General features: G+C 48.3%; 1 protein-coding gene and 1 pseudogene across 1 annotated transcript in view; one reads left to right on the top strand and one right to left on the bottom strand.

Moving 5' to 3' along the window:
- The window catches only part of kcnh3 (potassium voltage-gated channel, subfamily H (eag-related), member 3), a 1,447,071-nt gene that overhangs the window by 1,330,118 nt on the left and 92,621 nt on the right, over window positions 1–24,332 (bottom strand). The window lies entirely within an intron of this gene.
- Window positions 1–24,332, top strand: part of LOC140385539 (kinetochore-associated protein DSN1 homolog) — a 148,258-nt pseudogene that overhangs the window by 49,320 nt on the left and 74,606 nt on the right.

Below are 24,332 nucleotides of genomic sequence, written 5' to 3'. Positions count from 1 at the left end.
AAGGGAGACCACGTGGTGTACACATAGTTGGTGGTCATGTTGGGTGTCCCGTGGACAAAGGGAAACTCAGGAGTGCTGGGGCCCGACCTCATGGTGAGAGCCGGGACCGTGTCCATTTTGGACGGCCCCTTAACAAAGGGAAATCCCGGAGTGCAGGGGCTCATCCAGCAGGTAAATATTGGTGATCCCGCAGGACCGGGGGAGTTAGAAACCCCCCTCCAGGATTGTTGCCTGGAAGATAAGGGGACTAAACAGCCCTGTGAAAAGATCCAGAGTCTTCGCCCATCTAAGAAGCCTAAAAGCAGACATAATCTACTTGCAAGAGATGCACCTGAGGGAGAAGGACCGACTGCTGGTAAGGAAGGGCTGGGTGGGACAAACATACCACTCATGTTATGGGGCGAGGGCAAGGGGAGTGGCAATACTAATCAACAAGAGGACGAGGTTTACAGAAACCAAAACAGTTACGGACCCAGGGATGGTACATCATGGTCAGCGGTGTCATGGAAGGGACACCAGTGGTACTGGTAAATATGTGCACTCTCAACTGGGACGACACAGAATTCATAAAGATGACCATGGCGTAAATCCCCGACATTGACACACACTGACTGATTATGGGGGGCGACTTTAACTGCGTACTGGACCCATTGACTGACCGATCAAACCCCAGAACGGGGAAAAAGACTGGCATGGCTAGGGAACTAGGAGCTTTTATGGAGCAGATGGGGGAGGTGGACCCATGGAGGTTCCTGCACCCAGGAGAAAAGGAATTCTCATACTTCTCAGGAGGTGGACAAGATGTACACCAGTATTGATGTCTTTGCATTGGGGAAATAAATGCCTTCAGGGATCACGGGAGCGGAATGCTCCGTGATCGTCATCTCTGACCACGCTCCACACTACATGGATGTGAGGATGAAGACAGGCCGTGCCCAGCGCCCCACGTGGAGGCTGGACACGGACCACCTGGCCGACAAGGCCTTCCTCCAAAAAACATTGCGAGCCGTAGGCGATTACGTTAGTAACAACCAAAAAGGGGAGGTCTCATCCTTCATGTTTTGGTGGGGACTGAAGGCCATGATTAGAGGAGAGATCATGGCCTACAAGGCAAGCAGAGATGGATTTTAACTTGCTATCCACTAGGAAAGCAGTTTCCCAACTCCGCCAGACATGGGGACCTTCTACAAACACGGAGACAAAGCTGGCCGCTATTGGCTCACCAGCTGAGAAAGCAGGCAGCCACGAGGGAAATAGCGCAGGTAAAGGATAGCAGAGGCAGATTGGTAACAGAACTAAAGGAGGTCAATCAGGCATTTGAGACCTTCTACCGGGGACTGTACACCTCCGAGCCCCCCAACAGGGACTCGGGGATGAAACAGTTCCTAGACAGACTGGAACTACCAGTTGTGGGGGAAGACAGAAGGGGGGAGCTGGAAGCACCAATAGATCTGGGGGAAATCATGGAGAGCACCAGCTCCATGCTGGCGGGGAAGGCACCGGGACCCAACGGGCTCCTGGCGGACTTCTACAAAAAATTTGTGCCAGTCCTGGCCCCACACCTAAGGGACACGTTTGTGGACTTACTGGCAAGGGGCACTCTGCCCCCCACGGTAGCGCAGGCCACAATCTCACTGATAACCAAAAAAGATAAAGACCCGACGGAATGTGAATCATAGAGACGCATTTCACTGCTGAATGTGGACGAGAAAATAATCGCAAAGGTCCTGGCCAAAAGGCTGGAGAGCTGTGTAATCGGGGGTGGTCGCAGAAGACCAAATGGGCTTTGTCAAGGGTAGGCAGCTCACAGCGAACATCAGGGGCTGCTGAACATAATAATGATCCCCCACCTGCCAGCACCCCCCCGGGGGGAGAACATCAGAGGTGACTGTCTCCCTGGATGCAGAAAAGGCCTTCGACAGAGTGGATTGGAATTAAGTACTGGAACGGTTTGGGCAAGGAGCGGGGTTCACCAGTTAGGTGAGGCTCCTGTAGAACTCTCCCAAAGCGAGCGTCCGAACTAACACCACCAGCTCTGAATACTTCCAGCTACAGAGAGAGACAGGACAGGGCTGTCCCCTGTCCACACTCTTGGTCGCTTTAGCGATCGAACCCCTGGCGATAGGCCTGCGGAATGCGAAAAACTGGAAGGGCACCCGGAGACGAGACAGAAAGAAATAGAGTTTCACTCTATGCAGATGACCTGCTCGTCTATGTCTCGAAGCCACAGGAGGGACTGAAAGCAATACTGCAGATCCTGAAGGAGTTTGGAACCTTTTCGGGCTACGAACTCGGTGGAGGAAGTAAAAAAGGACCTACAAAGGTGGGGCTCACTCCCACGTTCTCTGGCTGGAAGATTGCAGACGTTCAAGATGAACGTACTGCCGAGGTTCCTCTTCCTGTTGAGATCCATACCAATCTTCATCCCCAAGGTCTTGTTCCAAAATGTAGACAGCCTAATCATGGCGTTTGTGTGGGGAGGTAAAAACCTGAGAATTCCCAAACAGACACTGCAAAGAAGGAAAATCAAAGGGGGCCTGGCTTTACCGAATCTACAATACTACCACTGGGCAGCAACGACCGAGAGAGTGGGGGGATGGATATACGAACCCGGCACAGAGTGGGTACAGATGGAGGCGGCCTCCTGTAAAGGAAAGACCCTCCGGGCCCTGGCTACAGCAGTATTCCCATCCTCCTCAATAAGATACACAACAAGCCCAGTGCTAGCGGCCACGCTGAGAACGTGGGCCCAACTGCGACATCATTTTGGGCTAACTAAAATATCCATCATGGCCCCCATCTGCGGCAATCATAGATTCCCCCCAGCTATGCTAGATACCACCTTCAGAAGTTGGAGGCGGGATGGGGGCACACTGACGGTCGGGGACTTTTACGTAGGGCACAAACTGGCGACACTGGACGAACTGACGAGGAAGTGGAAACTAGCAAAAGGACAGGAAATGAGACACCTCCAAATAAAACATTTCCTCTGCAAAGAAACAGTAGGATACCCCGGGACCCAGAAACCACACTACTAGAGGACCTGATAGGCACAAGCAGCAAGGAAGAGCGGCTATGTGGGAAAATATACATACAGCTACTGGACAGAGCCCGAACACCTCTGAACCCCACAGACAAAAATGGGAGGAGGAACCAGGGACAGAGGTGGGGTGGGGATTCTGGAGGGAAGCACTGAACAGGGCGAACTCCACCTCCTCCTGCGCAAGGCTCAGCCTAATGCAGCTCACAGTGAGGCACAGAGCGTACCTGACCAGAACCCGAATGAGCAGGTTCTTGCCCGAGGTGGAGGATAAATGTGAACAGTGCCAGAGGGGCCCGGCCAACCATATCCACAAACTTGCTGGGTTCTGGACAGCCTTCTCTGAGGCAATGTCCAAGGTTGTGGGGTGAGGGTGAAGCCATGCCCGATAGTGGCAATCTTTGGGGTATCGGAGCAGCCAGAGCAACACGTGGGGAAGGGGCCAAGGCCCTTGCTTTCGCTTCCCTAATCACACGCCGGAGAATCCTACTCAGCTGGCGATCAGCAGCACCACCCACAGCTGCAGACTGGCTTGCTGACCTCTCGGAATTTCTTCACCTGGGTCGGAGGAAGGCTTCCCAGATACTTGCGGGCAGTTTTCGGCCTGTTCTAAAACCTGTTTGAGGCCAGCAACGAGGAGTAAGTTAAGAATTTTAAAAAACAGGCAGCACGGTGGCGCAGCGTTGCTGCCTCACGGCGCCGAGGTCCTAGGTTTGATCCCGGCTCTGGGTCACTGTCCGTGTGAAGTTTGCATATTCTCTCCATGTTTGCGGGGGTTTCACCCTCACAACCCAAAGATGTTCAAGGTAGGTGGATTGGCCACACTAAATTGCCCCTTAATTGGAAAAATATGAATTGGGTACTCTAAATTTATTTTAAAAAATAATTGAAAAAACATGGGTGGGGGGGGGGGGGGGGGAGATGGAAGGAAGGTGGAGAAGCCACAAAAGAAGAGAAGAGGAGGGGGGTGGTTGTAACCCCTCTCCACTGAAAATAAAGGCAAAATGCAGCTGAAACCAGGGGGCGGGGAAGGGACAGGGGGAATACGCAATGTAGGGGGGGGGGGGGACAGGATGGGGAGGGACCACAGACCGATCCAGAGGGCGGAGAAATGTGCATAGGATCGGTCAAAGAAAAGACAAAATAAACCTTTCTGTACAATAAAGTAAATTAATGCGGATAAGTGAAATGTGATGTATATATATATAAATATGAGAAATGCCAATAAAAAGATTTGGGAAAAAAAAGAAATTTATGGAAACTGAACCAAGTTTTGAAAGATAGCTTGGATTATCCATTGGGATCTGAATTGCACTAGGTTTATGATTGTAAAGTAGGATGCAATTCAGTGTTCCACAGCATGCAAATTTATGCATGCCAGGAGCAACATCAGGCATACCAAATAATGAGGTGCCAACCTGGTGAAGCTACAGCACAAGACTACTTGTGTGCCAAGCAGCAAGTAATAAACAGAGCTAAGCAACTGCACAGCGAACGCATCAGATCTAAGCTCTATAGTCCTGCCGCAGCCAGCCATGAATGGTGGTGAGAAATTAACCAACTTTCTGGGGAGGAGGGTCCACAAATATCCCCATCGAAGGAGCCCAGAACATATATGCAAAAGACAAGGCTGAGGCATTCGCAACAATCTTCAGCCAGAAGTGCAGAGTGGATGATCCATCTCAGTCTCCTCCAGAGGTTCCCAGCATCATGGATGTCAGTCTTCAGTCAATACGGTTCACTCCTCTTGATATCAAGAAACAGCTGAAAGCACTGGATATTGCAAGGGCTATGGGCCCTTTCTCTGCATATTGCAAGGGCTATATCCCGGAAATAGTGCTGAAGCCTTGTGCTCCAAAACAGGCCGCACCCCTAGCCAAGCTGTTCCAGTACAGCTATAACACTGACATCTACCCGGCAATTTGGAAAATTGCCCAGGTCTGTCCTGTACACAAGAAACAAGACAAATCCAACCCAGCCAATAACTGTCCTATCAGTCACTGTCCATCATCAGCAAAGTGATGGAAGGAGTCATCAACAGTGCTATCAAGCAGCACTTACTCAGCAATAACCTGCTCACAGATGCTCAGTTTGGCTTCTGTCAGTGTCACTCAGCTCCTGACCTCATTACAGTCATGGATCAAACATGGACAAAAGGCTTAATTCCGAAGGTGAGAGTGACTGCCCTTGACATCAAAGCAGCATTGACCAAGTATGGTATCAAGGAGCCCTAACTAAACTGGAGTCAATATGAATCAGGGGGAAAACTCTCCATTGGTTGGAGTCATACCTAGCACAAAGGAGGTTGTGGCGGTTGGAGGTCCATCATCTCAGCTGCAGGACATCACTGAAGGAGTTCCTCAGGGTCCTAGGCCCAACGTAGGCCCAACCATCTTCAGCTGCTTCATTAATGACCTCCCTTCCATCATAAGGTCAGGAGTGGGGATGTTTGTGGATGACTGCACAATGTTCAGCACTATTCTTGTCCTCTCAGATAATGAAGCAGTCCATGTCCAAATGCAGCAGGACCTGGACAATATCCAGGCTTGGGCTGACAGTGGCAAGTTACATTTGCACCACACAAGTGCCAGGCAATGACCGTCTCCTACAAGACAGGATCTAACCACCACCCTTTGACATTCAATGGCATTACCATCGCTGAATCCCCCACAATCCTCCTCTAACCAAAAACAAAAAGAACCGTGAGGAGGAAAAGCAAAGTAAGATTCTTATTCTTATATCTTTCTTAAGTGTACAAGGGCAGAGATGGCTGTTAAGACAGTGATATGCTCCTCCTGCCAGATGTGGGAGATCAGGGAGCTTTCTAACGACTAAGTCAGTGGGAAGTGTGACCAGCCGCATCTCCTCACGGACTGCGTAGTTTGGTTGAAAAAGCAGCAGCTGGACACTTGCGGAGCATACGGGGGGCAGAGAGTAGGGAAGTGGTCACACCACAGATTCAGACAGGTAGATGGGTGACTGCCAGGAGAGGCAGGCAGGTAAGGCAGGAGCGTCCGGTGGCTATTCCCCTCTCAAACAGGTATACCGTTTTGGATACTGTAGGGGGAGGGGGGGAAAGCCTCTCAGAGGAAGATACCAGCAGCAGCCAGGTCTGTGGCACCACAATTGGTTCTGCTGTAGAGCAGGGTCGGGCTAAGTCCAAGCGAGTGATAGTAGTAGGAGATTCAATATTCGGGCAAAGACAGGCGTTTCTGTGGTCACAAACAGGACTCTAGGATGGTGTGTTGCCTCCCTGGTGCCAAGTCCTGGATGTCCCTAAATGGCCACAGGACATCCTGAAACAGGAGGGTAAACAGACAGATGTTTTTGTCCACATTGGTACTAATGACAGAGGCAGGAAGAAGGAAGAGGTCCTGCAAAGACATTTCAGGGAGTTAGGTCGGGAGCTAAAAAGCAGAACCTCTACTATTGTAATCTCAGGATTACTACTCAGACTACGTACGAGTGAGTCTTGGAACAGGGAGATAGTACAGATGAACATGTAGCTAAAGAGCTGGTGTAGAGGGAGGGCTTTAGATATATGGATCACTGGGATGTCTTCTGGAGAAGGTGGGGCCTGTACAAGAAGGACGGGTTACACCTGAACTTGTGGGGCACCAATATCATGGGCGACGGTTTGTTAGTGTTGTTCGGAAGGGTTTAAACTAGTGTGGCAGGGGGTGGAAAACAGAAATTGTTGTTTTAGGTGGGACAGAGGGGAAACATAAGAGGTGGGAGAATTGCATTGCTGATTTGGGAGCAGATCACAGCTGTGTTGAGGGAGGACACATTGGAGGGATCTTGTAGTGAGGAATTAGGGTGGAGTTCAGGAATAAGGGGCGGAATTCTCTGATAATGGGAGAACACCCACGTGAAAACGGGCGCAAATCACTCTGGACTTTCCTGGAGAAAGTTCAGAGTGATTCTCCTACCTGGAGGGGGCTAGCAGAGCCCGAGTGCTCCTCACAGCTCCGGCTGCCAATTCGGGGCCCTGTAATTCCGGCCGTGGGTCCGCATATGCGGAGTGGCCAGCGGAGTTTCAGTGGACAGCGGAGTTTCAACAAGCATTTGAAGGCCTAAAGACTGTGATAACCAATGCTCCTGTGTTGGAAAATTAAAGGGACTCTGTGATCAATCAAGAAGGAGTCCATGCAGAGGAAGAAGAACTAAAATGGAGCATGTTATTATAACTGTTTGCGTGTTTTGTTTTGTTAAAAACAAAACCTATATTCACTGTCAATATTTCTTAAAGGAAAGTGAAAAGGTGAAAAATGAAACCATTTTGAATATGATGGGGTTTTTTTCTTGGGGCGGGGGGGGAGGTGTCATGTGATAGTACCTTTAAGAAATGGGTGTTTATCAAATAGCTGCAATGATGTCAGAGGGTGAGTGGAGCTGGGCTGTCTGTCTGCTTTTACTTTCGCGTTGAACAAAAGCTGGTGTGTGTCTGTGTGTTTAGTTTCGTTTTGCAGATTGGGAGCTGTATCCAGCAAAACCAGGTGTAATTCTGATTTCTTTCTGCATGAAAGGAATGTCTTCCAATCACTTGCTAATTTAAAAGTGATAACTGTTCTCAGTAGAGAATTTAAACCTGGGGCGGGATTCGCCGACCCCCCGCCGGGTCGGAGAATCGCCGGGGGCTGGTGTGAATCCTGCCCCCGTCGTGTCCTGAATTCTTCGCCACCAGAGATTCGGCGGGGGCGGGAATTGCGACACGCCGGTCGGCGGGCCCACACCTGGTGATTCTCCGGCCCACGATGGGCCAAAGTCCCGCCGCTGTCAACCCTCTCCCATCGGCGTGGATTAAACCACCTACCTTACCGGCGGGAGCAGGCGGCATGGGCGGGCTCCAGGGTCCTGGGGTGACCTGACCCCGGGGGGTGCCCCCACAGTGGCCTGGCCCGCGATCGGGGCCCACCGATCCGCGGGCAGGCCTGTGCCGTGGGGGCACTCTTTTTCTTCCACCTTCGCCATGGTCTACACCATGGCGGAGGCGGAAGAGACCCCCTCCCCTGCTCATGCACGGGGATGACGTCAACAGCCGCTGACGCTCCCGCGCATGCACGGACTTACACAGCCCGGCAAAGTCCTTTCAGCCCCGTCTAGCGTGGCGCCAAAGGCCTTCCACGGCAGCTGGTGGAGCGGAAACCACTCCGGCGCGGGCATAGCCCCTCAAGGTGAGGGCTTGGCCCCAAAGGTGCGGAGACTTCCGCATCTTTGGGGCGGCCCGACAGCGGAGTGGTTCCCGCCACTCCATCACGCCGGGACCCCCGCCAGACCGGGTAGGGGAGAATCCCGCCCCGGATGTCTGTGTGAAAGAGGGTATTTGTCTTATGGATGTTACAAGGAAAGATTAAGGGTTACTTATAGAATATTGTATCTGTGGGGATGATTGGTGTTGATAGTTGATAAGATGTTTACTGTGGGTTTATAAAGTGTTAACTGGTTTCATAAATAAACATTGTTTTAATTTAAAAGTACTTTAGCTCTCTGTTGCACCACACCTGTAAAGTAGGCCCGTGTGCTCCCCATAACCACAATCTATTAAAAGTTATGGGTCAGGTGAACATGGAACATAGAACATAGAGCATACAATGCAGAAGGAGGCCATTTGGCCCATCGAGTCTGAACTGACCAACTTAAGCCCTCACTTACATCCTATCCCCGTAACCCAATAACCCCTCCTAACCTTTTTGGTCATTAAGGGCAATTTATCATGGCCAATCCCCCTAACCTACACGTCTTTGGACTGTGGGAGGAAACCGGAGCACCCAGAGGAAACCCACACAGACACGGGGAAAATGTGCAGACTCCGCACAGACAGTGACCCAGCGCGGAATCGAACCTGGGACCCTGGCGCTGTGAAGCCACAGTGGAAGAAGCAATTTGATAAGGAAATATTCAATGAATGGCATCACACTGGGAGGTCCTGGGGAACAAAGAGACCTTGGCGTGTTTGTAAATAGATCTCTGAAAGCAGAAGGGCAGGTTAATAGGGTGGTGAAAAAGCTATATGGTACACTTGTCTTTATTAATCGTGGCATGGATTGCAAAAGCAAGGAAGTCATGTTGGAGTTATATAGAACATTGGTGAGGCCACAGCTGGAGTACTGTGTGCAGTTCTGGTCACCACATTATAGGAAGGATGTGATTGCACTGGAGCGTGTGCAGAGGCGATGCACCAGGATGTTGCCGGAGATGAAACATTTTAGTTATGAAGAAAATTTGGATAGGCTTGGGTTGTCTTCGCTGGAGCAGAGAAGACTGAGGAGGTGACCTTCTCAACATGTACAAGATTATGAGGGGCATTGACAGGGTGGATAGGGACAGCTGTCCCCCTTAGTTGAAGGGTTAGTTACGAGGGGACACAAGTTCAAGGTGAGGGACACGAGGTTCAGGGGCGATTTGAGGGAAACGTTTTTACCAGAGGGTGGTGACGGTCTGGAATGCACTGCCTGCAAGGGTTGCCTCACATCCTTTAAAAGGTACCTGGATGAGCACTTGGCACTTCTTAACATTTGAGACTATGGGCTAAATGCTGGCAAATGGGTTTAGGACTGGCAGATCAGGTGCCTTTCATTTGGTGGTGCAGACTCTATGGGCCGAAGGGCCATTTCTGAACTGTATTTTTCTGCGATTCTATGAAACTCAAATCAGAAATCAAGTCAAGATCTGACAGTCACTCGATTCATCAGAAGCTGAATATCAGTATCATAACATTTACAGAGGGATCTGGGCGTGCAGGTCCACAGTTCTCTAAAAGTGGCAACACAGGTGGCCAAGGAGATTAAGAAGGCATCTGTCATGCTTGCCTTCATCAGCTGGGGCATTGAGTACAGGAGTTGGGAAGTCATGTTGCAGCTATATAAAACCTTGGTGAGGCCTCATTTAGAGTACTGCATGCAGTTCTGGTCACCACATTATCAGAAGAACATGGAAGCTTTGGAGAGAGTGCAAAGAAGGTTCACCAGAATGCTATCTGGTCTCGAGGGCGTTGGCTATGAGGCGAGGGTTGAAGAAACTAGGATTGTTTTCACTGGAAAGACGAATGCTGAGGGGAGACCTGATAGAGGTCTGCAAAATTATGAGAGGCATAGTCAGGGTGGATAGTCAGAGACTTTCTCCAAGAGTGGAAGTGTCAGTTACAAGATGGCACTGGTTCAAGGTGAGAGGGGGAAAGTTTAAACCAGATGTGTGGGGTAGGTTGTTCATACAGAGAGTGGTGGGTGCCTGGAACGTGCTGCCAGAGGATGTGGTGGAAGCAGGCACATTAGCAACATTTAAGAGGCATCTGGATGGATACATGATTAGGGAGGAAATAGAGGGACATGGAACGAGTAAGGGCAGAAGATTGTTATTTTAGTTAGGGCATCATAATCAGCACAGGCTTGGAGGGCCGAAGGACCTGTTCCTGTGCTGTACTTTTCTTTGCTCTTTGTTATTATGTTGGCTAATCTGTGTGTCAGATCTGGAATTAATCAGCGTACCTTTTCCAAGGTAAGTATGCAGGCAAGTGCCACCTATCAGGCTCAATCTCTGACCCTGAGTTTAGTGTCAGGTGCACAGACATGTGCATCCTCCGATGAGCCGAGTTCCCGATAGCACGGTTCACTTGTGCTTTTAAAAACCGTGAAACCGGCGTGGCGGCTGATGAGGGAGAGAGAGGGGGTACGGAAGTTGTCCAACATCGCCATAGTTGGCTGACAGTTGTGCCGCTGGCCAGGGGGCTTCTGCCAGGGCCGGGGGTAGTAGCAGGGGTTGGCTAGGATGTGGGCTGTGGCGTTGGGATGGATGGGCACGGAACACCATTGCTGCAGCCGGCAAGGCAGCCATGCAGCTGCGCACATCGCTAACAGCCCACTTGAACTTAGTGCCATGGTTCGTATAGGTGTCCTCCCAAAGTATCCCTCTGAGTGTCCTCTGGCCCCAGCCGATCCATCAGCTATATGGGCGAGCTCCAGCACAATCAGTGCCATCTTTTTGGTTGGGATAAGTGTGTGTGTGGGGATTGTAAAGCTGTACTTTTCTTTGTTCGATGTTCTTTCTGAATCAACATCCTGGAGTTATCATTGATCAGAAACTGAACTGGGCTAGCCATGTTAATACTGCGCCTATCAGGGTAGGTCAAAGGCAAGGAATCCCACGTTGAGTAACTCACCTCCTGACTTCCCAAAGCCTGTCCCCAAAGCCTGTCCACCATCTACAAGGAACAAGTCAGGGGTGTAGTGGAATGCTCTCCACTTGCCTGGATGAATGCAGCTCCAACAACACTCAAGAAGCTCAAACCCATCCAGGATAAAGCAGCCCACTTGATTGCTCCTCTTTCCACAAACATTCAAACCCTCCACCATCGATGAACATGGCAGCCATGTGTACCATCTGCAAGATTCATTGCAGTAACTGAAACAAAGTTCCTTAGACAGCACCATCCAAACCCACGACCACTACCATCTAGAAGGACATAAGTAGCAGATACCTGGGAACCCCACCACCTGGAGGTTCCCCTCCAAGTCGCCACATTCCAGCACCTGTTCAGGGACACAGAGGGAGAATTCAGAATGTTCAATTCACCTAATAGGCACGTCTTTCAGGACTTGTGGGAGGAAACCGGAGCACACGGAGGAAACCCAAGCAGATAGTGACCCAAACCAGGGATCAACCTTGGGTCCCTGGCAATGTGATGCAGCAGCGCTAGCCACTGTGCTCCCATGCCACCCCTTCTAGACAGGGGTCCCTAATCTGTGTTGGACTGTGTGGTTGAGTGGGGGGTGTCTGTGTGATAGGGTTCCTTTAGGCAGGGGATCTCTGGGAGTCCCCCTAATACAAGGATCCCTCCACAGTTATATTTGACCCATGGTTAATGTTGTAATATAAATCAGGCAATCTGACAAGAACATTACACCCCTATCACAGGGACCCCTGTGAGGGGTCCCCCCTATCACAGGGGGATCTGCGTGCTGCCCTCCTATTACATTGGTCCCTAGAGGATCCCCTATCATAGAAGTCCCTGTGGGGGTCTCCCTATTACAGTGGTCCTTGGGGAGGGAGGAGGGGGTGGAATCAGGTCACCCCCATACTTGGAGGTGTGGGAGGCACCCAAGCAATCCGGAGGTCGGGGGCTGCTGTGTGGTACGCGTGGGTGGGATGTCCTTGGATGGTCTCTACCATCGTGGCCAATGCATGCTGGACCTCACGGTGAGCCAAGGGGGCAATGAAGGTCCACCATGTCAGGTTCACGATTGTGGAGACCACAAGTGAACGTCACCCATGTGATTCCCGGCCGCAGAGAATCACGGGTGGCAGAGCATAGGGTGCCAGACCCGCTAAATTGGTCATTACGACTAATTTGCATTTATTTTCATGCTCCCGCTAGCATGCAGGGTGGAACTCATTCACGCCACTAGCGAAGGGTCGGAGTATTGCATTTGGGATGGTGCCCAGCGCCGAAACCAATTTTTCTCTGACTCCTGATGCTCTGTCCCATCTGGGAAGTCATTCTGCCCGTCCCAGGGACAGAAAATCCCACCCTTAAGGTTTTGCCAAAATTTCCTCATCCACCAAATTTTTCCAACATTACATACACAGCTGTTTTCCACAAGACAAGTGCCAAAAGATATTAAAAGAATGGAAAATGGACGATCCATCATGTTGACATAATTTTTGTAATTCACGAGTGATGCACATTTGCTTCTCGAGGAATTAAGGTCTATGGAGAGAGAGCGGGTAAATGGAGTTGAAATCAGCCATGATTGAATGGTGGAGTGGACTCGATGGGCCGAATGGCCTTACTTCCGCTCCTATGTCTTATGGTCTTAGGTACCCAGCCTCGATGCAACAGTTGACGATGTGAATCTGTAATGTCCAATTTCTTGAAATTGAGAGAAATCAATTGTTTAGGCCTAATTTACTTTGTATTTCACAAAAATCTTTAGGTCTTCAACTACAAGCACAGACCTGAGCCATTCTACCCTGTGGCAGGTATCCGAGGTAAAAAGGCACAGATCAAAAACATCCTTTCTCGCGATAAAGAGGTCTGAAGAAGCATCATACAGACTTGAAACGTTAACTCTGTTTCTCTCTCCGCAGATGCTGCCAGACATAGGACATAGGAACATAGGAATTAGGGGCAGAATTAGGCAATTCAGTCCTTCGAACCTGCTCCGCCATTCATTCAGGTTATGGCTGATCTCTTCCTGGTCTCAAGACCTGCTGAGTTTTTCCATAATTTTCTGCTTTTATTTCAGATTTCTCTTTCATTAAGGGTGTGGGTCAATATTAGAGGATCTATGGGCCAATGGCGATCTTAAAACAAAAATGGTGAGATACAATTCATCTGGGAGGAACATATGGGAGGAATAATACTGAACAAAATTGTAATAATTGCAGAAAGAAAGTAAATAGAGAGATTAGCAAGATAAAAAAGAACATTGAAAGACTGATGGCTAACATATCAGCTTCTGATTCAGAGGTGAAAGGACTACAAACCGAGACACAGTTGACAGAAAAATACACAATGCTTTTTGGAATTATTGAACAAAGGATGGGACCACTTCAAGTTGAAGTGAGTTGTCATCTCTGGTTTGTTGCCGGTGCCACGTGATAGCAAGGCTAGGAATAGGGAGAGAGTGCAGCTGAACACGTGGCTGCAGGAATGGTGTAGGAGGGAGGGCTTCAGGTATTTGGATAATTGGAGCGCATTCTGGGGAAGGTGGGACCTGTACAAGCAGGACGGGTTGCATCTGAACCAGAGGGGCACCAATATCCTGGGAGGGAGGTTTTCTAGTACTCTTCGGGAGGGTTTAAACTAATTTGGCTGGGAATGGGAACCGGATTTGTAGTCCAGCAACTAAGGTAGCCGATATTCAGGACGCCAAAGCGTGTAATGAGGCAGTGGGGAATGGAACACTGACAAAGGAGAGTACTTACAGGCACGGAGATGGGTTGAAGTGTGTATACTTCAACGCAAGAAGCATCAGGAATAAGGTGGGTGAACTTAAGGCATGGATCGGTACTTGGGACTACGATGTGGTGGCCATCACGGAAACTTGGATAGAAGAGGGGCAGAAATGGTTGTTGGAGGTCCCTGGTTATCGATGTTTCAATAAGATTAGGGAGGGTGGTAAAAGAGGTGGGGGGTGGCATTGTTAATTAGAGATAGTTTAACAGCTGCAGAAAGGCAGTTCGAGGAGTATCACCCTACTGGGGTAGTATGGGTTGAAGTCAGAAATAGGAAAGGAGCAGTCACCTTGTTAGGAGTTTTCTATAGGCCCCCCAATAGTAGCAGAGATGTGGAGGAACAGATTGGGAAACAGATTTTGGAAAGGTGCAGAAGTCACAGGGTAGTAGTCATGGGTGACTTTAACTTCCCAAACATTGAGTGGAAACTTTTTAGATCAAATAGTTTGGATGGGGTGGTGTTTGTGCAGTGTGTCCAGGAAGCTTTTCTAACACAGTATGTAGATTGTCCGACCAGAGGAGGGGCAATACTGGATTTAGTACTTGGTAATGAACCAGGGCAAGTGATAGATTTGTTAGTGGGGGAGCATTTTGGAGATAGTGACCACATTTCTGTGACTTTCACTTTAGTAATGGAGAGGGATAGGTGCGTGCAACAGGGCAAGGTTTACAATTGGGGGAAGGGTAAATACGATGTTGTCAGACAAGAATTGAAGTTCATAAGTTGGGAACATAGGCTGGCAGGGAAGGACACAAGTGAAATGTGGAACTTGTTCAAGGAACAGGTACTACGTGTCCTTGATATGTATGCCCTGTCAGGCAGGGAAGAGATGGTCGAGTGAGGGAACCATGGTTGACAAGAGAGGTTGAAGGTCTTGTTAAGAGGAAAAAGGAGACTTATGGAAGGCTGAGGAAACAAGGTTCAGGCAGGGCGTTGGAGGGATACAAGATAGCCAGGAAGGAACTGAAGAACGGGATTAGGAGAGCTAAGAGAGGGCATGAACAATCTTTGGCGGGTCGGATCAAGAAAAACCCCAAGGCCTTTTACACATATGTGAGAAATATGAGAATGACTAGATGAGGGTAGATCCGATCAAGGACAGTAGCGGGAGATTGTGTATTGTGTCTGAAGAGATAGGAGAGGTCTTGAACGAGTACTTTTCTTCTGTATTTACAAATGAGAGGGGCGATATTGTTGGAGAGGACAGTGTGAAACAGACTGGTAAGCTCGAGGAAATACTTGTCGGAAGGAAGATGTGTTGGGCATTTTGAAAAACTTGAGGATAGACAAGTCCCCCGGGCCTGACGGGATATATCCAATGATTCTATGGGAAGCAAGAGATGAAATTGCAGATCTGTTGGCAATGATCTTTTCGTCCTCACTGTCAACAGGGGTGGTACCAGGGGATTGGAGAGTGGCGAATGTCATGCCCCTGTTCAAAAAAGGGACTAGGGATAACACTGGGAATTACAGGCCAGTTAGTCTTACTTTGGTGGTGGGCAAAGTCATGGAAAGGGTACTGAAGGATAGGATTTCTGAGCATCTGGAAAGACACTGCTTGATTAGGGATAGTCAGCACGGATTTGTGAGGGGTAGGTCTTGCCTTACAAGTCTTATTGAATTCTTTGAGGAGGTGACCAAGCATGTGGATGAAGGTAAAGCAGTGGATGTAGTGTACATGGATTTTAGTAAGGCATTTGATAAGGTTCCCCATGGTAGGCTTCTGCAGAAAGTAAGGAGGCATGGGATTGTGGGAAATTTGGCCAGTTGGATAACGAACTGGCTAACCGATAGAAGTCAGAGAGTGGTGGTGGATGGCAAATATTCAGCCTGGATCCCAGTTACCAGTGGCGTACCGCAGGGATCAGTTCTGGGTCCTCTGCTGTTTGTGATTTTCATTAATGACTTGGATGAGGGAGTTGAAGGGTGGGTCAGTAAATTTGCAGACGATACGAAGATTGGTGGAGTTGTGGATAGTGAGGAGGGCTGTTGTCGGCTGCAAAGAGACATAGATAGGATGCAGAGCTCGGCTGAGAAGTGGCAGATGGAGTTTAACCCTGAAAAGTGTGAAGTTGTCCATTTTGGAAGGACAAATATGAATGCGGAATACAGGGTTAACGGTAGAGTTCTTGGCAATGTGGAGGAGCAGAGAGGTCTTGGGGTCTATGTTCATACATCTTTGAAAGTTGCCACTCAAGTGGATAGAGCTGTGAAGAAGGCCTATGGTGTGCTAGCGTTCATTAACAGAGAGATTGAATTTAAGAGCCGTGAGGTGATGATGCAGCTGTACAAAGCTTTGGTAAGGCCACATTTGGAGTACTGTGTACAGTTCTGGTCGCCTCATTTTAGGAAGGATGTGGAAGCTTTGGAAAAGGTGCAAAGGAGATTTACCAGGATGTTGCCTGGAATGGAGAGTAGGTCTTATGAGGAAAGGTTGAGGGTGCTAGGCCTTTTCTCATTAGAACGGAGAACGATGAGGGGCGACTTGATAGAGGTTTATAAGATGATCAGGGGAATAGATAGCGTAGACAGTCAGAGACTTTTTCCCCGGGTGGAACAAACCATTACAAGGGGACATAAATTTAAGGTGAATGGTGGAAGATATAGGGGGGATGTCAGAGGTAGGTTCTTTACCCAGAGAGTAGTGGAGGCATGGAATGCACTGCCTGTGGAAGCAGTTGAGTCGGAAACATTAGGGACCTTCAAGCAGCTATTGGATAGGTACATGGATTACGGTAAAATGATATAGTGTAGATTTATTTGTTCTTAAGGGCAGCACGGTAGCATTGTGGATAGCACAATTGCTTCCCAGCTCCAGGGTCCCAGGTTAGATTCCGGCTTGGGTCACTGTCTGTGCGGAGTCTGCACATCCTCCCCGTGTCTGCGTGGGTTTCCTCCGGGTGCTCCGGTTTCCTCCCACAGTCCAAAGATGTGCAGGTTAGGTGAATTGGCCAATGATAAATTGCCCTTAATGTCCAAAATTGCCCTTAATGTTGGGTGGAGGTGTTGAGTTTGGGTAGGGTGCTCTTTCCAAGAGCTGGTGCAGACTCAAAGGGCCGAATGGCCTCCTTCTGCACTGTAAATTCAATGATAATCGATGATTAATCTAGGACAAAGGTTCGGCACAACATCGTGGGCCGAAGGGCCTGTTCTGTGCTGTATTTTTCTATGCTCCATGTTCTATGAAAGAGAAATCTCTGACTTGGGATTGAATGAATGTAGGTAGTCATATTATCAATTTTTACAGAGGAAGCTGCAAGCATGGCTGCATGACTACCCAAGGACCACATGGAAGAAGAATCACTGAAGTTAAATATTCAGAAGGACATTCTACTAAAAGTGGTAGGTATGCATCCCAGAATACAAAGAAAACTTTGGGAAGAGGCTTTCAGAGACACTATCATAATTTTTCAAAAATCTCTATCAAGAGTACTGTGTCAAATGTTAAACTGACTTTGACAGTGTAGCGTTAGAGACATCATGGCTATTAATGGCAGATGTTAAGAAAAATATTAGCATCTATATAGTAACTTTCACAATAAAAGGACACCTAAAGCATATTACAGCCAATGAAATAACTTGAAGTCACTATTATAAAGTAAGAAACCTTGTTTGTGCACAGCATGCTTCCACGTACAGCAATGTGGTAATGATTAGATAATAGATTTTTGAGATTTTGATTAAAGGATAAATATTCGCCAAGACATCGGCTCTTCCTTGAAATAGTGCCTTGTGATCTTCAGGGATGGGGCCTCTATTTAATGCCTCACCTGAAAGATGGCACCTCCAACAGGGTAACATTCCCTCAATACTATACTGCACTATCGATATTGATATTTGTCCTGGAGTGAGGGTTGCACACACCAGCTTCTGATTCAGAGGTGAGAGGGCTACCAACTGTGTCACAGCTGAAGAAGAGAGTCCCCACATAAGTTCAACTCTGTTGTGACTTCAAAGAGACAGATCTGAGCAGACTTCCCCAACTGCAAAATAATGTATTATGAGTGATACACAGTATTATGTTCTTGTTCGAATTGTGGATCCTCAAAGTTATGAACAGCAATGCCACGAATCCAGCTAAGTCTGATCTGAAAAAAAGTCACTACTTAGATGTGTTTCACTAATATGGAGATTTTAGAATCTGGCCTCCATTTTGCAATTGTGATCTATCAGGTCAGTATGGGTGGTGTTTTAGCTGCGTTAGTTTGGACTTAAAATGTGGCCCAAGATAACCAGCAGGAATAGAAGAATCAGCAGCAGCAGGAAGCATACCAGCATACTTGTAATGCACCATCTGGTGCATTACAAGCAGAAGCAGCTTCCTCACAGTCCTGCTGCTCCAGAGGAGAGGTGGTGTATGTGGAGAGCTGTAGCTCACAGGAAGCGATAACCTCAACACAGGATGTAGAGGTGGAGAATCAGCTGCTTGGACATGTCAGAATACCCGTATCTCAAACGGTGGTGGACTTCTGCAGCCTGCTGGAAGAGAATCTTCTGCCAAGTGGACGTGGTTACCACACTTTACCAGTCGCTGTCAGGGTGCTATTTTCTCCAGCAAGGAGGGAAAGAAAAACACTAAGAGTTAGAATAACAGAATGTGCTGAATGGGTGAATGGACAACATTTATTGAGAATGACGATGGAGTGGCATAACAGCATAGTAAGCTGATGGTATGTCGTAATGTCTATTCAGATAGGGATGTGAAGAAATGTATTGAGAATGGACAAGTGGTGTATCTGCAAGGTACTTTGGTGTGAGGAATAATTTGCTGGAGCTGTAGGCTTCAGAAGGCAGAGTGGGGGAGTTGGCTTGATCAGAATTTTTGTAAGGGCAACAAAAGTATCTGGAAGGACAAATTTGTGTGGGACAATGCCCTTGCTGCTCCTGCCTCTGCGACTGGATCCTGAACTTTCTAACCCACAGGCCACAATCAGTAAAGATAGGCAACAACACCTCCTCCACGATCATCCTCAGCCCCCTACTATACTCCTTATACACCTATGACTGTGTGGCCAAATTCCCCATCAACTCAATTTTCAAATTTGCTGATGAAACCACCGTAGTGGGTCGGATTTCAAACAATGACGAGACAGAGTATAGGAATGAGATATAGAATCTGGTGAACTGGTGCGACGACAATAATCTCTCCCTCAATGTCAACAAAACGAAGGAGATTGTCATCAACTTCAGGAAGCATAGTCAAGAACATGCCCCTGTTCACATCAATGGGAACGAAGTAGAAACGGTCGAGAGCTTCAAGTTTTTAGGTGTACAGATCACCAACAGCCTGTCCTGGTCCCCCCATGTCGACACTATAGTTCAGAAAGTCCATCAACGACTCTACTTTCTCAGAAGACTAAGGACATTTGGCCTGTCAGCTACGACCCTCACCAACTTCTACAGATGCACCATAGAAAGCATTCTTTCTGGTTGTATCACAGCTTGGTATGGAGCCTGCTCTGCCCAAGACCGCAGGAAACTACAAAAGGTTGTGAATGTAGCCCAGTCCATCACACGAACCAGCCTCCCATCCATTGACTCTATCTATAATTCCCACTGCCTCAGAAAGCCAGCCAGCATAATTAAGGACCCCACGCACCCCAGACATACCATCTTCCACTTTCTTCCTGTTTTGTTGTGCTCTTGACGTAGCACAAGCTGCTTCCTTGATGTGCATTCTGACAAAGGAAGGTTCAGACTTGGAGAAAGCTTTAACACATTTATTAAACTATTAACAATTCTCCTACTTGGATTTGACGCTACTGTTAATCCTGCTATAGCTACTCAGACTGATGAACCAGTCTGCTCCAATCCACGTGGTAGGAGTGATGTTCAACCAACCCTGTGTCTGTACTCACTTGAGTGTCTCCACTGGAAAGAGACTGAGCATGTGTGATGTGTCCTTTTATGTGGGTTGGTGTAATGCCCTTCTGTGGTTGTGTCATCTCTGTATGTGTTGTGACTGCCCATTGGTCATGTCCTATCTTACTGACCTATTGGTTGACTGTCTGTGTGTCATGTCTCTGGTGTTCCCTCTAGTGTCTAGCTAGGTGTAGTGTATGGACATTAATCCTTTGTGTACTTACAGTGATGTATATCACCACATCCCCCCTTTTTTCATGTTACATATTTTCTGTACAGTGTTAAAGAAAATTGAACAAACTAGGTAGATGAGTGATACTCTGTACAAGTTATGATAACAGGGATCATTAAACAATGAGTCCAAATCATATGCACAAGTCCAAAGTTCATTAATTATTATGGTCAAGTGGCTTGTTTGGTTGGTGAGTTGGTGATGTTGATGGTGGCATTGCATTGTAAACGCCATCAGTGTTCCTGTGCTGAAGTGACCAAGAAGTGGTCAAATCACTTTGTTGTCAGATTTGGACTCTTTTTTTTCTTTTGATGCTTGTGGTGGTAATTCTTGATGGCATCTGTCCTGAAAGCCAGGTTGCCTGTTGGTAGTGCAGCAAACGTGAATTGGTAAGATGCATCGTCCTGCCATGGTATGTCGTTGTACTGAGCTGAGCAGTAACAATGTCCCTCATGGGCACAGTTGTACCATGTCGTACCAGTCGTAGTTCCATCGGTGTTGTTTTTGTCGTGCTTGTTGTCGATGTTGTTGCCTGTGGTACGCTTCTTGCTATTGTCTTTGATGTTGTTGTTGTGGTGGTTGGTTTTGTTGCCGTGTTTGCTGCGCTCAAGGTCCACACTCTGTGGATAATACGAGTCCTTCACACAGTTACTCGTGTTAGCGTGCTTTGTGGCATCTGCTGTCTCCTTGAGTGTGCCGTCACTGAGTTTGCGGCACTCCCCGTCTGGAGTCATGTCCGGTTTACTTGAATCAGCTTTGGCTTGTCGATGCTCCCCGTCTGGAGACTGGTCTGTTTCACCCGAGTCAGTTTTGGCTTGTTGACGCTCCCCATCTGGAGTTCAGGTTCACTTGCATCTTCTGAGGTCTCTTGATGCGCCACGTCCGGAGTTATTTCAGGTTCACTTGAATCTTCTGAAGTTTTGTGATGTTCCCCGTCCGGAGTCAAAACAGTCAGGAATGCATTTGCTTGTGGAGAGGCTCGAGCAAATGAGGTTTGAAGTAACGTGGTGTCACCGGAGTCACCAGTAGTCTCACTGTGATTGTCGAGTGCCTCCGTACACACTATCTGAGGTCTGTCACGTTGCACATTTGGTATGGGAAGTGGGATGCCGTCGTCACTTGTCTCACATACAGTGGGTAGAACCTCAGTGTGTTCTTGACGTTCACTTGAGCCAGGTAGACTGTCAGAGTCTTCTTCTAGTGGCTCAAATAATCTGGGTGGACTGTCATAGTCGCTTTGTTGTTCACGTGAGCATGGTAGACTGTCATAGTCTTCTTGCTGTGCACTTGAGCACGGCAGACTGTCATAGTCTTTCTGTTCACTTGCTAGACCCTCATGGTCTTGTTCATGCAAGGACTGCGCTTTGGAGTCTTGCATTGCTTCTCTCGTGGAGGATGTCCACGAGCTCGCTGTGGAGGCTTGTGTCACTCCCTCTGTGGAGTCTTGCAGTGTTCCTTGTGTGGAATCGTGCATTGGTCTCTCTGTGGAAACTGTCATCACTTCTTGTTCATGCAAGGACTGCGCTCTGGAGTCTTGCGTTGCTTCTATCGTGGAGTCTGTCCACGAGCTCGCTGTGGAGTTTTGTGTCACTGGAGTCACTTCTAATGTGGAGACGTGCAGTTGTCTCGCTGTGGAGTCTTTCATCGCTTTCTGTGTGGAGGCTGGAACCCTTTGTGGTGCGTGGACCACTCTCTGTGTGGAGTCGGGGACCCTTCGTGGTGGACCACTCTCTGTGTGGCAGCAGGACGCTCTCTGTGGGCTTGTACTGCTCTCTGTCTCCTGGTGTCAGGCCGCAGCATCATCCTGCACTCACGAGTCGGGATGTCGTATATGCTGGGCTGAAGATTCCCAATCCGAAGAACTTTCGTCATCGGGGTCGTCAATGTGCAACACGTCTAGTTGCGGTTCGGATTTGGTACTGGGGTAGCCTCCCAAGGTGAAAGCTTTGTCTGAGTCATTGTCTTCCAATACCATATCATCACGTTTTGTGTCGGAGCTGGCATTGGGCTCGTGATGTCCAAAGAAGAATTCAAGGTCTGAGTCATAGTCTTCAAGGACTGTATCATCTCTTTGGCCGGTGCTAACTGCTTGTTGCAGGGTACTGCGGAAGTTACTTTCAGCTACTGGTCGAATTTCAGGCATTGTGCTGTCGTTCCAGGTGAATCTGGTTTTGAGGCTTTAAATTTTTTTTTCCGTGTTTTGGGACATTTCCCCTTTAAGTGGGCGTCTGACGTCATGACGCTTGTGACGTGGAGTGTAGGAAGCAATGGCGCATGCGCTGTTCCTTTACTTGGGCCCTTTTTCACAATTGCGCATTTGCGGCTTCTCGTGCATGCGCAAATGGACCTTCCCGTTCTATGCACTCTTCGCGCAACTGCGCATGTGCAGCACCTTTCCCAAGATGGTTGCAATTCAAAACTGCCATTCGTTGCTGCAAGCCTACCTCGTGGTGAGTTTTGGCACCTCTTTTACCTTTTCTTCACTGTTCCTCGCCGAATTCTTGGAATTTGTCCAGGACTGCGTGGAAGTCGCCCTTGTTTTGCCCCTTTGAGTCTTTGAAGGTCTGGAACATTTCAGCTGCTTCTGGACCCGCGATGGTAAGTAGGAGCTTCATTTTTTCTGCATCCGCCATGCCATCTAGGTCGGATGCTACCAGGGAGATCTCGAATCTCTGCCTGAACCAACGCCAGTTTTCACTGAGATTGCCTTGGTACAGCACCGTACCATTGTGGATAGCACAATTGCTTCACAGCTCCAGGGTCCCAAGTTCAAGTCCGGCTTGGGTCACTGTCTGTGCGGAGTCTGCACATCCTCCCCGTGTGTGCGTGGGTTTCTTCCGGGTGCTCCGGTTTCCTCCCACAGTCCAAAGATGTGCAGGTTAGGTGGATTGGCCATGATAAATTGCCCTTAGTGTCCAAAATTGCCCTTAGTGTCCAAAATTACCCTTAGTGTTGGGTGGGGTTACTGGGTTATGGGGATAGGGTGGAGGTGTTGACCTTGGGTAGGGTGCTCTTTCCAAGAGCCGGTGCAGACTCGATGGGCCGAATGGCCTCCTTCTGCACTGTAAACTCTATGATTTATGATTTACCTAAGCTGCTGTGGAACCGGAATCTCGAACATCATCTTGTCTGGCTGCTGTTGCTGGTAGTCACTGTTTGCTGATTTTTAACTACATGGATTGAAACAGTTCATTCCTGGAACCATGTTTTGTTATGCTCTTGACGTAGCATGAAATAAATGAAATGAAAATGACTTATTGTCACAAGTAGGCTTCAAATGAAGTTACTGTGAAAAGCCCCTAGTCACCACATTCCGGTGCCTGTTCGGGGAGGCTGTTATGGGAATCGAACCGTGCTGCTGGCCTGCCTCGGTCTGCTTTCAAAGCCAGCGATTTAGCCCTGTGCTAAACAGCCCCAGGGTGTTTAGCACAGCTGCTTCCTTGATGTGCACTCTGACAAAGGAAGGTTCAGACTTGGAGATAGCTTTAACATGTTTATTAACCTATTAACAATTCTCCTACTTGGATTCGACGCTACTGTTAATCCTGCTATAGCTACTCAGACTGACGAAACAGTCTGCTCCAATCCACATGGTGGCGGTGATGTTCAATCAACTCTGTGTCTGTACTCAGAGTGTCTCCACTGGAAAGAGACTGAGCATGTGTGATGTGTCCTTTTATATGGGTTGGTGTAATGCCCTCCTGTGGTAGTATCACCTCTGTGTGTATCGTGACTGCCCATTGGCCATGTCCTATCTTATTGACCTATTGATTGACTGTCTGTGTGTCATGTCTCTGGTGTTCCCTCTAGTGCCTAGCTAGGTGTAGTGTATGTACATTAACCCTCTGTGTACTTAGTGATGTATATCACCACACTTCCGTCAAGAAAAAGATACCAAAGTTTGAGGTCACATACCAACCGACTCAAGAACAGCTTTTTCCCTACTGCCAACAGACTTTTGAATGGACCTACCTCGTATTAAGTTGATCTTATCTCTACACCTTGGTATAACTGTATCATTATGTTCTGAAGTCTCTCCTTCCTTCCCTATGTACGGTATGCATTGTTCGTACAGCATACAAGTAACAATACTTTCCACTGTATACTAATATATGTGACAATAATAAACCGAATCAAATCAAAAATTTTGTCGCACATTCGCACCTATGTCCCTAAAAATTATGGCAAGGAGGGTATGGCCCATCTAGTTCCGCGGGGGCTATCCCAGTCAGTGTGTGTGG

Source organism: Scyliorhinus torazame, chromosome 2, assembly GCF_047496885.1.
Source record: "Scyliorhinus torazame isolate Kashiwa2021f chromosome 2, sScyTor2.1, whole genome shotgun sequence".
Taxonomy (NCBI): Eukaryota; Metazoa; Chordata; class Chondrichthyes; order Carcharhiniformes; family Scyliorhinidae; genus Scyliorhinus; species Scyliorhinus torazame.
Note: the sequence above shows the minus strand (reverse complement) of the source record. Positions and strands in the feature narration are given on the sequence as shown.